General features: G+C 40.5%; 1 protein-coding gene across 16 annotated transcripts in view; it reads right to left on the bottom strand.

Annotated features, from left to right (window-relative positions):
- Positions 1-15,792, bottom strand: part of ESRRG (estrogen related receptor gamma) — a 372,225-nt gene that overhangs the window by 332,211 nt on the left and 24,222 nt on the right. For 6 of the 16 annotated variants that reach the window (XM_059841036.1, XM_059841039.1, XM_059841038.1 and 3 more), the window contains exon 2: positions 6,625-6,670. The exons of 5 other annotated variants lie outside the window; for them this stretch is intronic. The gene's annotated coding sequence lies outside the window, so the exon portion shown is untranslated. Of the gene's footprint in view, positions 1-6,344; positions 6,380-6,624; positions 6,671-15,792 lie in introns of all 16 variants that reach the window. 5 more of the 16 variants (XM_059841044.1, XM_059841041.1, XM_059841045.1 and 2 more) reach the window with 1 other exon arrangement.

Raw genomic sequence — 15,792 nt, 5'->3', positions numbered from 1 at the left:
AGGTTTGGCCAACACACCAAGGAGCAGGTAGGATTACGCTGAAAACAGCTCAGATGACAGGCTTGGGAGGATATTTCATATTTTAAACAAGGTTGACAGTGGAGGAGGGGGAACAACAAATAGAATATTTTTTTTAAACCTCATGCTTCAAATCTTAAATTAAACCCTAATAATGAAAGATTAGGATGAGAACATGTAGAGAGAAGATTATCCCAAGTCTGCCCATTGTGAGGCTTTTACAACTGTACTTGAGGTGCCTGGGGTTGGTCATTGCTAGAGACAGAGCAGGAGGATCTTGGGAATGATTAATTTTGTGCTCTCTACATTTCATCTTAAATAACTAAGACACAAACAAAAGACAAAGAGGCTAATTGTTTTGAAGGCAGCAGACTTATAAATAAATGAAATGTCCATCACTTGGTATAAGGCTGTATGTTCCACAACCCTGACCAGACAAGCCACCTTGCTGCAGCCGCCCTCCTTTCCCTCCACACCTCCTCCTATTCTTCATCCTGTTTGTAATTTCACTGTAATATCCTCAGGGCAGCAACCACTCCACATTTACACATGAATTAGAACAACACCTCTCACAATGGCATACCAGTCCTGATTGGACCTGGACTGCTTCTGGGGATGCTGCTGGGAATGGTACTATAAAAAGAGCTCATAAGAGAGCTGTATGGAGTTCAGCACAGTAATACACACACACACACACACACACACACACACACACACACACACACACACACACACACCTATCTTTTAACACAGTTAACATCACCAGACTGCTAACTCTGTTTTCACAAAAAAACTGCAGATTGTTTAATCCATTTCTAAGCTCCTAGATGGCTGCAGGATGTGCAGCTCACATTCAGCAGACCTCCACCACCAGGACACTCTGTGCAATGGACCCCTGCACTTACTGCTCAGTACAATGACAGAAATGCTATGAGATCGTGTTATGGAGGTCAAGGCTTAAGGTTGAATCCTGCTAGGATTTGCATGGAAGCTGATCCAATGATGAGCTAGGGACATTCAGGATGGGAAACCAAAGGAAGCCCCAAACGGTGTTAGCCACATCACCCCTGTGCAACCATTACAGAACAAACCTGATTAGCCCAAATTCCCTTCTGATTTCCTTCCTTCCTTGGGAGAGGCTTTTGACCTTTGAGCTAATGTTTTAATATATTCTGGAATTTCAAATTTTGTACATAATAAACTAGTTATTTTCAGGTACTTCAGATATAAATAACTCCAATACAAAATTCTAACTTGCACTGGTACTCAGTCATACTATTATTAACTGAAAATATAAAAAATAAATTTGAAAATATTTAGCAACATATTTCCATTTTTCCAACAATTCTGGCGTATTAATTATTTTGTTGGACTTTTTCTGAAGTACTATGAATGGCCAGTATGCTTCACAAAGAGCAAAAGAAAAAAGAAAGCAATGGGTACAGATAAGGTGGCAAATCAATAAGTAACTTGAGCGCATGTATAATTTCTGGCACCTGAGCCCCCTCTAAAGTCAGGTTCCATGTTGTAGCCACTCTTTCCAATAGTTAATATCTAGAAAAAGTGGAAAAAATAGTCAAAAGGTAAAACATATTAAAAATAATAATTAGAATAGAATGGACACGTTGTCAGGCCTGTATTCTGCATTGATAGGGTACCTGAAATTGACCTTAAAAGTTTATCATACAGATTAAAGCTGTTAGCAACTGCATTCATCTCTTTCAAAATAAAATAAATTTTTTTTAAAATACAAATTATTTTTTGTTTACCGCCAAATGACAGATTTCTTTTATTTGCCTAAAACTCTACACAATTAAATTGCATGTAAGATCCAAGATCATTATTCCTTTTTTTCTGGCTCCTGATGTGATGGCAGCATTACAGGGCCCTTTTTGTGCTTTTCTACGTAAGTTTGGACTCAATGCAAGTTTTGTCCATGGCATAAATGTGGAGATTTTCTGTCTCACAGAGATGTGGCCCTCACTGCTGGACATTCTCAGCCTGAGCACTTCAGATTTTCCACGAACGGCCTGCAACTTGTGACTTGACTCTTGTTCTTTTTGCCTGGGGTGCCCACGGCTCAAACCAAAGCTAACTCTGTCCAGTGTCACACTTCTGGAACAAAGATCCCTCAGGAATGGTCTTTTTACTTCTACAAAGATAGTAAGAGACTGAGATCTACATAGAAGAGGCTACTGACAACCCCACACACACTCAGTCATAGCCAGATATGTGACAAAGTCCAATTAAATCCTATTAGGGAATAATACAAATGACAGAGCTTAAAGAATACAGTTCGCTACAAATTAGACAGCCCATAAATCTGTTCAGAACCTTCAGGACTTACTGCCAGAACAACAATCTCAAGACCATTCACTGAGTTTCATTTTAACAGATCTGTTGTCCACTGAACCAACAACTCTGTGGCTTACAGACAAGATATTTCATCAACTTAAATACTATTAAAAGATGATCGTGCACTGAGCTTTCCTGAAATTGTGTAACATTTGCATGGTATAACACATATTCTTACTTGTTCACTGCAGTCTGATTCAAAGTGCTATAAATATGTTTGCCCTTTCTGCTAAGCCCGCCTAAGGGATTAGCAACCCCCCAAAAGTTCAGTTGAATATTAACTGCATTAACTTTGCAGGCTGTAACATACTGTTACACTCAAACAGCCTACGGTGTGGTATGGATGACTTGCTTAATAAAAAATGTTTTCTTGCAAAGCCTGATTGCTAGAAAAAAGAATCTGCTCTGTCAAAGGGGGTGACCTCTTCCATTTAACTTCATAAAGCAAACAAACAAAAGGGAGAACTTTACAGGGATGTCCAGAGAAATGTTTATCATTTCGTCTGTCAAACCAGATGGACTTCCCTTGGCAACACAGCACCAGATCCACTCTATGTTAGAAAGTAAGTCACTTCACCATGAAAAAAACCTGAGAAATACAGCAGCAAAAGTGTCATCTACTGTAGTAATGTGAACTCAGAAACTGTAAAAGAAGTATGTTTGCTTACTTATTTTGCTAAGTAAGAAGTGCTTTGCATGCCAACTCCCATAAAAAACTCATGTGCTGGAAGACTGTTCAGCACAAAGTTATATAGTGGTGAAGACAAATAAAAAGAAGAGGAAATATTTAAAAGTTGGAAGAGGGAGAGTTGATAGGAGTGTGAAAGGGAGCTGACTTGATAGCTAGTGACAAAAAGTCAACGAAGAGCAGATTCTTGAACCTCCCAAGCAAAAAGCTCCCAGGCAGAGGCGGGGGTTGACTGGCAGTATCTGATCAAAAGATCAAGAAAGGGAAATAGAAAAAAGAAAATGAGAAAGGCTGGGAGAAGTTACTTAAGGTTAAGAGGTAAGAAGTATTCAATAGATTGCTAAAATACTTTTAATGACTAAAAAAACCTCTTTCTTTACAACCACAGTAATAAAAAATGTAGAACCTATGATGGGATGAAAACAGAAATTACATAAGATGGGGTTTTTTTCTTTATAAAAATATACACAACAAAAACATTCTCTATGCTGCTGTGGGAACACATAAAAATACTCAAAAGACCTTGATCCTGAACACTGCAATGAAACCTTTCTCATTTGGTCTTCAAGATCACGTCTGTATCAATTTGTAAAATCACACTCTCCCATACAAGGGACTTGGGTGTAACAGAAAATAAATCCAAACTTTGAGAATGAGAAACCATATTTCTTCATAATGCTGGACATTTACTTGCTTCTGCCATTCACCATCACCATTATGTTGTCTAGAAAAGGAGACCAACAATAGAAGTAGGTAATTACACAAGAACTTTTAAACTGCAGAGAGCTTCAGACCACAGCATTAAACCGGAATTAAAGCTTTACAGGAAGAGAAATGTTTCACTCCCTGCAATCACCTCCCTCTCTCAAACACACGCTGCACACCTGCTACCCACCAGCCAGATGGGACTGAAGTCTCCTGAATCAGATCTTGGATTTTTAAGCTCAGCTCAAGTTCAACTGGATTTCAAGACATGAAAATATATTATAATTTCGCATTCAAAAAGTTACACAGTGTCCAGGAACTCCTAGTTTCAGTGCTGCTTGCACAATTAGATGTATATTGAAGTGGGATTATTCTCTCAAATGTCTTAATAGAAATAAGTAAAATGCAGCTTTGCATTAACATTTAATTTAATTACACATGCTCACTTAATATGTGAAAACCAGAAAAAATCTGATTTTAAATCATCAGCGTGTTCAGTGAGATTTGGAATTTAATTTTAATTTGCAGTGACCAATAGTGGTTTTTTAAAAGTCCACAAAAGCAATTTAGCACCCAAACTCACTTAAACATTGTAGCAACTGGCCTGTAATGCACAGGTATCATAAAATATTAACACAAGTTAAGAAAACACTGGGAAGCATTATATTCCTAGAGAATTTGCTAAGCTAGCATAATGTAACATTTGTGGTCAATAAAGTTTCTTCAGGTTAGAGATCTCTACCCTGTTCTCCAGAAGGTCTCATTTTTCCTCCCTCTATTCCAGCAGCACAGCTCCACCAAGTCCCTGTTGCCTGCACTTCAGTGGAGTGCCAGCAACTGCCAAAGTCACATTTTTAACTGGGCTTGGTCTTTCCCCACCTTTTCCTTCAGTCCTGAGACCAACTTGGGACATGCAGGGGGTTAACAAGTCACTGGTCACCAGCGAGCCGGTCTCCGCAGGGGCCGTGGGCATCTGGGAGCTGCTGCCGGTGGTGTTCCGCCAGAGCTGCGCCTGGCAGGTGCCAAGGCGCAGGAATGCGAGTCCTGCCCGCTTGGCCAGCCTTGGACTGACCTTTAGTTGCAACAGGGAACAGGAGTTCTGTTAGCGAACACAGAGTTCTGGTCTACACATTTTTTAAATTGATTCTTTTATTGATGTGAAGTGCCCAGGTGCCCTCACGACAGTCACTAATATGGATTTCGAAAATAAAATTAATTAAGGGCCAGTCTGGACCACCTTTACTGTCACCATGTAGTACCCTTTTCTACAAGTAACAATGCTATCAACCAGCGAGCACGAGTGGAGTGTTTGAGGAGTATTTCATTACATCCCAAAACACCTGACCATGGAGGTCAAGATCACTGTCACCTATCTATGCGTACACACACACACACACAGACACACACAGACACACAATCCCTCTCCTCTCCTACCTTCCAAAAGGGGAACCGAAGCACAGAAAACTTAACTGGCCAAAAGCAGTGTCAGAGCTGTACCGCTCCGCGCTCCGTCCGTCCGGAGCACGGCACAGGGAGTGCGGCACGGGCAGAGCCTGAGCGGGAGCAGAGCAGCCTGGCATGCAGGCTAATCTGAATTACACTCATCCAGCCCTTGAAATGGTTCCTCATTAGCTGCCGGTTAATGGAGTCCCAATGAGTAGTGTTATTTTCATCCCCTGCCTACTGAATACAAAATTCATTTGCAAATATCCTGTAAAATACTGCAAAGCAAGCCAAAGAGATATGACAACATAAGAGGCATACTATTTATGGAATGCACTTACCGTCATTTAGAAAAGGAAGCTGACATGAGCAACAGCCTAAATTTAGCAACACATTTAGTTTTTATTCACTAGTCACAATGACAACATTTCAGAAGGCTACCGCACACCTTGTGCGCCGAAAGGTTCCACCGAAATCAAGACAGACTTTGATCTGAAAGGAATTTGGGATCAGCTCCCTAATGAATACAACACTGAGTTAAATTAAGGCAATCACCATCTTGACTTTCTATTCCAAGTAGATATAAAATTACATTGATTGCAGGAAATGGTGGCATTCAAACAATATTGCAATGGCCAAAGCCTGAAAGCTAAATTCATTGTCAAGCTAAACTAGGCTTTCAGAGGGCACCATCTGATGTGAGGCAAAAAATCATCTGCAAACCACATACTTTCAATTAATAGTGTAAAAGGCACAGAGTAAGAAATGAAAAACACAGGTCAATATGCCACACGCCACTCAAAGAAGCAGAGTCTCTGCATGAAGATACTATGCATATACATACACATGTATGTATGTGTGTATATATATATGTGTGTGTGTGTGTGTGTGTGTGTGTGTGTGTGTGTGTGTGTGAGTGTATGTATGTGTTTTAGGCTTTTTTAGGTTTTTTTTAGGCAGCCTGTACTACAAAGGCCAAATTTGAGATCCAGAAAGGCACAATGCATCTCTAAACAGCCTGACAATGCTTTTACCCACACTATCTTTACTTCAAAAGTAATTTCAAATCAACAGGACACAAAGTCAAACCTAGTTCTTTTGAAAACTCAGAAAAAGAATTAATTCGAACCCTTACCTTTGGCACCTTAAAGACTTTTGGCCATGACTTACCTGTATAAATAGAAAGAACTAATTTACTACAGAAATGCCCATGGGCAAACATGTTCTGGCTAATGAAGTGTTCAGCTTTTGCATGATTAACCAGCTGGTGGGGGTGGTGTAAAAATCACAGGGCATAAAATAATAAGAAAAATTGATTAGAAGCTCTCTTTCAAAGCACTCTATGAAAAAATTCCTTATTTTTGCTGAGCAGTTTGGAAAGTGACTGTACAGAAAGATAGACTTAAATGACTTACCAAGGAGTCAGGCAGAGACTGCAGCAGGCACTCACTCCTCCAAGACCTGCATCGCAGAGAGGTTCAAGTGAAAAGCAAGATACCAACCAGCACCATGGCTGGATTACTTATACAACAGGTCCTGCCACTAGACATAAGGGTCATTTTCTACTATATTACAAAAGACATTATATACAGTTAAAACCATGATTATGCCTTAACTCAGTTCAGTTTCTACCCCAGCGCTCTACACTTGAACACCTGAGCTGGCTACAGCTATTCCCGTGAGCCAATTTAAGAAATGCCTCCATAGGAGCCCCGGGATTCACATGCTACTTAGAAATAATGCACAAATTTAGGTGATGCCACATAAAAAAGAGGGGGTTCATATTTACTAGGGACAAACATCCTCTTGCCCTTCCCATCCTGTACAAGGGGTTCCTTACAAGCTCACATGCTCTGCCCTCAAAATAGGACCTAATTAGTGTACAAATATTTGGCAGACAGGTCACGAAAATAAATTTATCATTAACTCCCCCCTAAACCAAGGCAGGTTATCCTGGAGCAGTTTCACTTCACACACATTTGCTCTGGGTAATCCTTCAGCTCAGGTACAACTGGCACATAACAGTTTCTTTAAGAAGAAAACCCACATATTTTTCTGCATGGAATTACTGCAGAAACATGAAAAAGCTGCCCACATAAAATATACATACCAGGAACAAAAATTTAAGCAAAAATTTAAGTTACAGATAATTTGCAATAGGCCATTGTAATACTCACAGTCCCTCTTTAAGGTCATTACTTCCATGGAAAATGCATGTTTTACACCTATTTATGGACTTTCAAAGACCAGTTTACAGCTATGTACCATGGGAGACTCAGGCAAAGAATTTGCATCTCAGGGATTTGCAATGTGTTCCAGCCCTGGGGATGCAAGCATAACTGCAATGCTGGGGACTTCAAGGGCTGGGAACCTACATTAACTCCTTCTGACAATTTACAAGCCGTCCCCTTATATCCACAGCTGATTTCTAACCATAACCAGCTATTGCCTCCTCAACAGTCCTCTCTTGTGGTATGTGATGGTATATGACATACCTTCATATGCCCAGTTGCCTGGATATTAATTCAATTCTTAGATTGAATTGATGCACGGTATACAGTGCATGCTCAAAGTACTCAATCACAGCATGGGATTCTTTGTGAGGAGCAATAATTTCACCTGAAGTAAGAGTTATTTTTTATGAGAAGAACCAAAGCAGAACTCTGAAGCCCATTTTCCTTCCATTCATGACTCCTGTATTTACTTTCATTACCATTTCCTGAGAAAGATAGTATCATTTTAAATGCACCCAAAGAAAGATTTCTCCATGCAGTTTCCTTATAGGAACCAGGCAGGTTATCCTGAGAGCAGATCACTTCACATGTACACCAAACACACTGAAGAACTGGTCAGGCCCATGAAGGTTAGATAACTCTACAAATACTCCATAGAGGTCTTTTTTTCTTATCAGGTACATCTGAGAAATCTTCTCTCTAACTTCAGGGTCACTCGAGACTTCTGATATCAAAGAGGTTTTTGCCCATTTTCAAGGCATTGCTGGATCATTGGATCTTTATACACTTGCATAGATCTTGCTTTCAAGCCTCCTCTAACTTTTTGGGAACATATTAACACTTAAGAAAGTGGGCATAGAACAGACATCAGCAAACCGAAATAGAGGAAAACTGAAAACACTGGCATTTCTCTCAGTACATCAGTTATGAAAGTGCTATTTCCAGATAGAATTCATCATAAAAAGAGAAATTTCTAGTTAAGCAAGAAGTAGCATTAAATTCCACTTAAGTCTTATTTCTCTGGTCCTATTTGAATCATGAGCCATTTCTAAAATGTCGCGTATTTCTAACTCTGATGAACTGGGACCCTGACAACACCGGAACTTGTAAGCTGTGTTTGAAGTTATTTTCAAACATGGTAACAGCCTAATATGGTTACAACACAATTTATTAATTGCAGCTAAGAAATTATGCTATGCAGTATCTAAGTAACATCATAATTTTAGCTAGCCTACTTGTTTCAAAAGTAAAAAAATTTTTAAAGCCTGTTTGCTACAGAAAGTGAATGTTTGTTAAAACTGTACTTCTTAAAGGAATTCAGAAACACAGATATGAGGTGTAGCTGGTTTACAAAAGGCAAAAGGTAATTTTTCAGACCTGTGCATCATACTCCAAAAGCTTTATATAATTATCTGTTTACTTTTGAGCAATTGCTTTGGAAGAACTCCCTAGTGAGTGATGTTGTGTGCCCTGCAGAGGGGTCAAGCACAACATACAGGCTGCACACTGCAGGTTTGCTTTCAAAGAACAAGCATACACAAAGGTATTTAGGTGCCTAACTGCACTTACATCCACCCTCAGTGAAATAGAGTAAGTGCCTCTCAGGACATGATCCTTTGACATCAATGTGGATTCCTCAAATGGATCCAGGTCCATGCTTTTATGGACACCAAAACAGCAGAAAGTGAAAATCATTCTGCTTTGTGGCTTCTTTATCCTCTTCTATATTGGAGTTTCTCTAAGACCATGGTTCCTGGTAGAGGACACAACTGCCAAACAAGCTGGTCTAATTAGCCAGAGTTTTTCATACTAATTAGGAACAACATGAGCATTAGGCAATCAATAGGACACCTTATGCCACTACTGCTTAAGTCTGCTTTGACTACTTCTGGTTCAGCTGTACTCTTGAAGCGTATTTGGAGGGTTCTTCCTGACACCCTCCCACGCCGCATCAATTTTTAGCAACAATAACCTTTCCCATTACATTAGAAATTGATAAGCAACACTGTTAACCTATGTGATGCAGCTAAAAGTCAGATGTAAAGTGCCAGAAGGATTTTTTTAAATTTGGTAAATTATTTTGATCACTTCTAATGTGATTATACACTTGACCAGTGAGTAACATAGTATGATACTCACCACACTGCAAACAAGTTGCATACAGACTTGTTTAACACACACATCCCACTCAGGAGCAAGGGGAGCCATGCTCCACCATTCACTGTACACTCAGCAATTCACTTCCAAATTCATATGAAATAACAATGCAATCATTTTTTCAAAAGTCATTTAAAAGTCTTTCTGAATAACTTTTTAAGGACAGCTGTCAAGAAAGTAATACATCTTAAGTACAGATAAAAACAGAAAACCTGTAAAGCATCTTTTCTAATTGAGAGCCTCAACTGCTAAAATTAGTTCTTGGAATTTCTCCTTTGGGTGCCAGTTCAGATCTTGCTCCAAATGACCATTAAGAATCAATCCCACTAACTTTGAAATAATCCACAACTACCCAATAACACCTGTTTGCTAATTAGGTGCATGCAACCCCCTCACAAAACATCAATTCTCATACCCTTATTTTTTAAAATGCACTTTTTTTCCAGTGTCCTGAAACTAACTGTACAAACACAAAGAACTCAGATGCCCTCTCAACCCCCACTGGAAGTGACAAGTGAGTCCTTCTAAAATTGCAGACACATACTGTCAAGTGCAGGTGTTTGTAAACAAGTTTGGAAATGTTTCTAATTATAAACCATAGGAGTTAAAATTAGAAGTCAAATCCACTTGCCTTAAAAAAAAGAACTTCCAAAAGTGTTCATCTAAATGAGAGAAACCAGGCATGTTTCATTTAGTAACAAGAGCAGAATTCCTGTGTCAAGCAGCACACTGCTCTTTATCAAACTTTCCACTATGAGTTACATTTCTTTAAAAAAAAAAAAAGATTTGATAAGAATTTTAATTTGCTGTCATACTATGATACTGTATATGCGAAAGTACAATCTAAAAATACTCTATTCACAGGTCTCCCGCGTTTCACATAATTATAAAGAGGGAAAAGAAATGTTCCCAAATCTTCTGAATCTGTCTTGGCTGACAACATCAAAGTTCAGCTTTTATGGGGAGCTTCCCACGCTGACCTTCTGAGAACTCAAACCAAACTCTGCTTGAGGGAGCCTTACTCTTCTGGATGAAGTTCTCCTCAATAACCTCAACGACTGCAAAGCTTGGCTTGCCTGGCACAAAACAGCTGAGAGAGGAAACTCGGAGGGGCAATCCCAGAGCTCCGGCTGATGGAGATCTCGGGATGCTGCCACTGAACTTGACGTGTCTCAGACTTGTCTTCACTACTCTGATGTGGAGGTCAGACATGCAGCTCTAAGGAGCCACGTGCTTTGACCAACACTTCCGACAGAGGCTGGGAGAAGGCAAATCCTGCAGCCCTCATCCACCATTTACAGTGCACAAGGTAGTGCAGGCACAAAGATGGACTTTACCTTTGCAGGAGTTTAGGGAGAAAGCAAAGCTAAGAGGAAAGGGAGATCTTTTAAGGGGAAAAAAGATTCATTAACCTCATTATTTCTTAAAGGAAACGTAACAGCACATTTGAGCATGTCAGAATAGCTTCGGCCGATTACAAGTGAGCAAACATGAAACAATTGCAGAGAGGCTCAACTGTGGCCTTGATTCAAGACCAGGGTAGTCTCCTGCTGCACTGTCCTGAAGAAAGTGGAAAGGAATGTGGATTAAACAGTGAGGACCTGCTCCAGGAACAAGGTGGGTCTGGCCCTGTCCAGCAGATATCCCTCTGCACCCCACTACAGCACAGACAGGCACTGCAAGAGGCAGGGAAACAACAGCTCTTTGTCCCCTGCACAGCCAGCCTACTCCTCCTTCTCCTCTGGGATGTTACAAGACAGAGGAAAAGCCCAAATCCATCCTCCTCAAGAACCAGGACAGAAAGTAAGTTGCCCATGTATCATCACAGTCAGGGAGCTATTTCACATAATAACCACTACCCAACCTTTCCTTTTCCTTCCCTTCCTTTTCGTTTTTAGCCTTTGCTCTGTAAAAATAATAGCGTAAAAATAATATTTTTCTGGAGAGCCTTTTGAAATTCACTGCATTCAACAAACATGACCATACCAGTTTACTGCTGTATAGTCTTGTACCCAGCAAGTGCAGTGCTTTCAAAGCAGGAGTCCTGCAGGTGGCACTTCCTTTGCTGCAAGTCATAATAGCATAAAATGATGGAATCAGTTGAGTTGGAAGGGACCTTAATGGTCATCTAGTTCCAAACCCAATCTGATGGGCAGGGACAGCTTCCACTACACCAGGTTGCTCTAAGCACCATCCAACCCAGCCTTGAAAACTGCCAGGGCTGAAGCATCCAGTTTCTCTTGGCAGCCAGTTCCAGTGTCTCACCATCCTCACAGTAAAAATTTCTCCCTAATTTCTCATCTAAACCTGCCCTCTGTCAGTTCAAAGCCACCCTCCCTTGTCCTATCATTACACCCTGCTAAAAAGTGTGTCCCCATTCATTCTTATATGTCACTTTTAGGTACTGGAGACTATAAAATCTCCTCAGGGCCTTCTCTTCTCCAGGCTGAACAACCCCAGCTTCTCTCTGCATAGGAGAAGTGCTCCAGCCCTCTGAGCATTTTTGTGGCTTCCTCCAGACTCACTCCAATGGGTCCACGTTCCTCCCGTGTTGGGAACTCCATAGCTGGACACAGCACTCCAGGTGGGATCTCACCAGAGCAGAGGAGAGGGGGAGAATCCCCTTCCTCAACCTGCTCACCATGCGGCTCCTGCTGCAGCCCAGGATACGGTTGGCTTTCTGGGATGCAAGAGCTCATTGATGGGTTTTACTGAGCTTCTTATCAACTAACCTGTAGCTTCTCTCTTAAGCCATTCCCTGTCTATTTAAGACAATTCCTTTTTTTTTTTTTTCTGATGACATAAGTAAGGGATGGAGAAGCCACTTCAGTGAAGGGACCACAGTAATCAGGAACAGAGTGATGGTGCATCTCACCTGCTGGTGGCCTCTACCCCTCTTTTCCTAGGCTTGGGTACCTCATCCTCCCCTCTCCTGGCCAGCGCTGTGAGAGCTCCCTCTCCTGTTGCAGTTTAACCAATGTTAGACCTTGTCCTACTGGAAGCGTGGCCTTAGTGAACAGAGCAGGTTCTAAGAGAGTCTCAGCAAACTAGGATTCCTGCTACAAACTGACATCAAAATAATTCCTTGAGGGAGTATAAACTTCCAACTAAAACCTATGAAATTTACCTCTTTGGTAAACAGATTTATATTCACATGCCCAAGTTGGTATACATGCTATGGATATTGTGTATATACAATATATACACATATATACCCACATATGAATGGCACACACACACACATGTAGCACTGCAAATCTTTAATGCTACTAATCTCATTGCTATTTTAATTCCAAGCAAGGATAAAAATCATTAGTTTCTACAAGCATATCTAACCTTCTGAATGTACCCACACTGGACACACCTAGAAAAATGTTTTTTCCTAAATGAATACATATTGGAGCTGTGTTTGCAAGTCTAAAAAAAACAGGCTTTTCACTGGGTACATAAATATTTTAATTAACAATAAGTATGTATTTAGGAGATTCTGCATCAAAGTCTAGATCAGTTAGGGCAATTAACCCATTACAGTTTTCAAAGATATTAGATGAAAGAAAATAGGAAATTAGGAAATGCATAAGGAATTTAGAAAATGCATAATCAGACTTTAGGCATTTGAGTGATAAAAAAATCTCAGATAGTGCTTTATTTCTAATATTTTCTGCATGCTCAAAATGAAAGCATGAAGAGCAGCGCAATTGCATATATCTTCTACCAAAAATAGCTGAAAAATACTATAGAAGAGTGCCTGCTGGGTTGGTTATAAAAGTAAAGTATAATCCATTAACTGCTAATTAGAAGCATCAGAAGCAGGCTTTGCTGCAATAAGAGCTGGCCCCTAAGTAGATGTTTCTGTAACCATTTAAAGGCACAGGGTTTCTCCAGTTGCTGAGAATGGAGCTTGGATGGTTTCAGCATAAAGGCCATGTGAAAAGAGACTATGGCACTTGGCCATGTTACCCAGCTGTTTTCTAAATATGATGACAGGTGCCATTTTTTCCATTTGATCGTGGAACGTAATACATCTTCAAACAAATTTTCCCCAACTAGTCTGGTGCAGTTACATTTCAGAGATTCAAATATAAGAATGTTTGCTTTTTTCTCTGACAGATACATATTGCAGAGTCTTTGGCAGATATTTCATTGTAAGCCTTTTTCTCAAAGCTGAATTTTTAGTTTATGCATTATTTTGCTTTTTACTGCCATTGTAGGAGGGAAAGAATAAGCACTTGGGCAAAGGATTTAATTCTGAAGGAATTAAGAAGGGGGGAGGAGCTTCTATTTATAGTTAGACAATAAATTTGACTTAAATAAGGAGGAATCCTCTTCCCCTCTGTTCACTACTTCCTAAAGGATGGGAAGCATTGCCATAATTTCTCCTCTTCTTTATCTGACTAGCTACCTGGTCAAACTGAGCTCCTTTCCTATCACTGAAAGGCCAAACAGGTCTTTTGATCTGTTTGCCTATGAAAAGATCTTAAAGGGTTAGGGCAAAAAAAGGTGAAACCAGGAGAAATCCCAGTACTCCAGCTCCCTGCAGAAGTACCCAAAACACAAAAAGCAGCAATTATGGACATGAACGACAAGAGATGATGCTTTGAAATGGACCACAGGCTCCAAACCCCCATCATGCAGCATGTGGAGCCAAAGGGAGCTCAGCTTCCTCCGGGGCTGAAGAGGCCTCGAGCAGTGCAAGAGGACAGGATACAAGTCAGGCTGCACAACTCGAAAAAAAAGGAAAAAACCAAGCAGATAACTAACTTCCTGTGTTAAAAAAGGGATGTAGCTAGCACAAGGGGAAATAGTTCAGGTCAATGTTTTGAGCTTTTCATCTCCATGGATCGATCAACTAGTAAATATAGGAAGAAAATTTGTGTGGGGCAGGAAATGAGGGCATTTAGCTTTTTTCTTTTTGCCCTATTTTCATCTACTACACAGAAGAAACTAATTTCATTTAAAATGGTGAAATAGGGGCATCCATTAAGGAAATGAAGATGGTAGCAAATCATTTTAGAAAGGTAAAAATCTAAGAAACAATTAAACTAAGATTACAGTACAAACAATAAAATCAAATTTACTTTAAACCAATGTCTTAAATACTTCTTAACCCTGGCAGAAGCTCCTACAAGGCAGATGAGTATATCTGTTTTCATTCAGTATGTAGGGAAACAACCGTAAAATGCCCCAAAGCCACGGAGGGAGTCAGTGTCAAAGGCATGATTAGTAGTTCAGAAGTTATCTGATTCGGGTCACATGGTGTTCCAAAAACCATACCTAAATATAGCACGCAAGAGATCCGCACAAAGAGCAATCCCATGATGGGAGCACACTAAACTCTCCACAAAATTAATTAGGGTTATTTTGAGGCAACCAAAGGAAAGCAAGAAGGAAAAAAAAAAAAAAATCAATCCTTGCCCTGCCCAGTTCTGCAAGAGCAGATGTCTCTGGTATGAACAAGCCTCAGTGTGCAGCCCAGGCACCCAGGGAGGTGGTTCCTGGGGAAAACCTTGCACAGTACCAATGTGGAAGGTGGGTGGGGGGCACAGTGTAGCTGTATTAAGGAATGCAGCTCATTGGGAAACAGGATGACCCTGTCAGTAAGGGGACCAGCAGGAAGCCAATACTTGAGTTCTTCTGTTGCTGTTAACAGCATGCTTCTAACACAGAAACAAAACCACCTTTTTGGAAAAGGAAGGTCCATGTAAACAATACCCTCGGCACAGACCAAGACTCTTGGGAAAAAATTAATGCTTCCCAAGGCAGACTGGAAAGAAAATTCCCTGCTGGAAGTTGTTACCCCTGAAATCCTCCATTTGCTTTGCCCCTTGACAAGGAGGAGCATTTTCTCACACAGCCTTAAGAACTACTTCTAACAGCCTTCCCTTATGTGTAGGCATAAGGAGCAACCTCATGGAAAAGCATGCAGATCCTCAAAAGGCAGTGGGAGCAGGAGAAAGGAGAAGTGTTCCTCAGATCTTTTGAGTTTCTTTTGGTCCCTCTGTTAAGTGGGCACATTTTTCCCTATGTTTCCTGAACACTGAATTGCCAGGTGGCTTCCGACCTACAAGCTGACTTCAGCCAGCTGGCCTAGTTCACAATTTCCCAATAAAACCTATTTTTAAAAACTCAAAAACTCTGCTGGTGAATGCCATGGCAAAGGTTTTAGGATGACCACAGTCATCAGCTTACTTG

Source organism: Haemorhous mexicanus, chromosome 3 (assembly GCF_027477595.1).
Source record: "Haemorhous mexicanus isolate bHaeMex1 chromosome 3, bHaeMex1.pri, whole genome shotgun sequence".
NCBI lineage: Eukaryota > Metazoa > Chordata > Aves > Passeriformes > Fringillidae > Haemorhous > Haemorhous mexicanus.
This window is presented reverse-complemented; position numbering and strand designations above follow the sequence as displayed.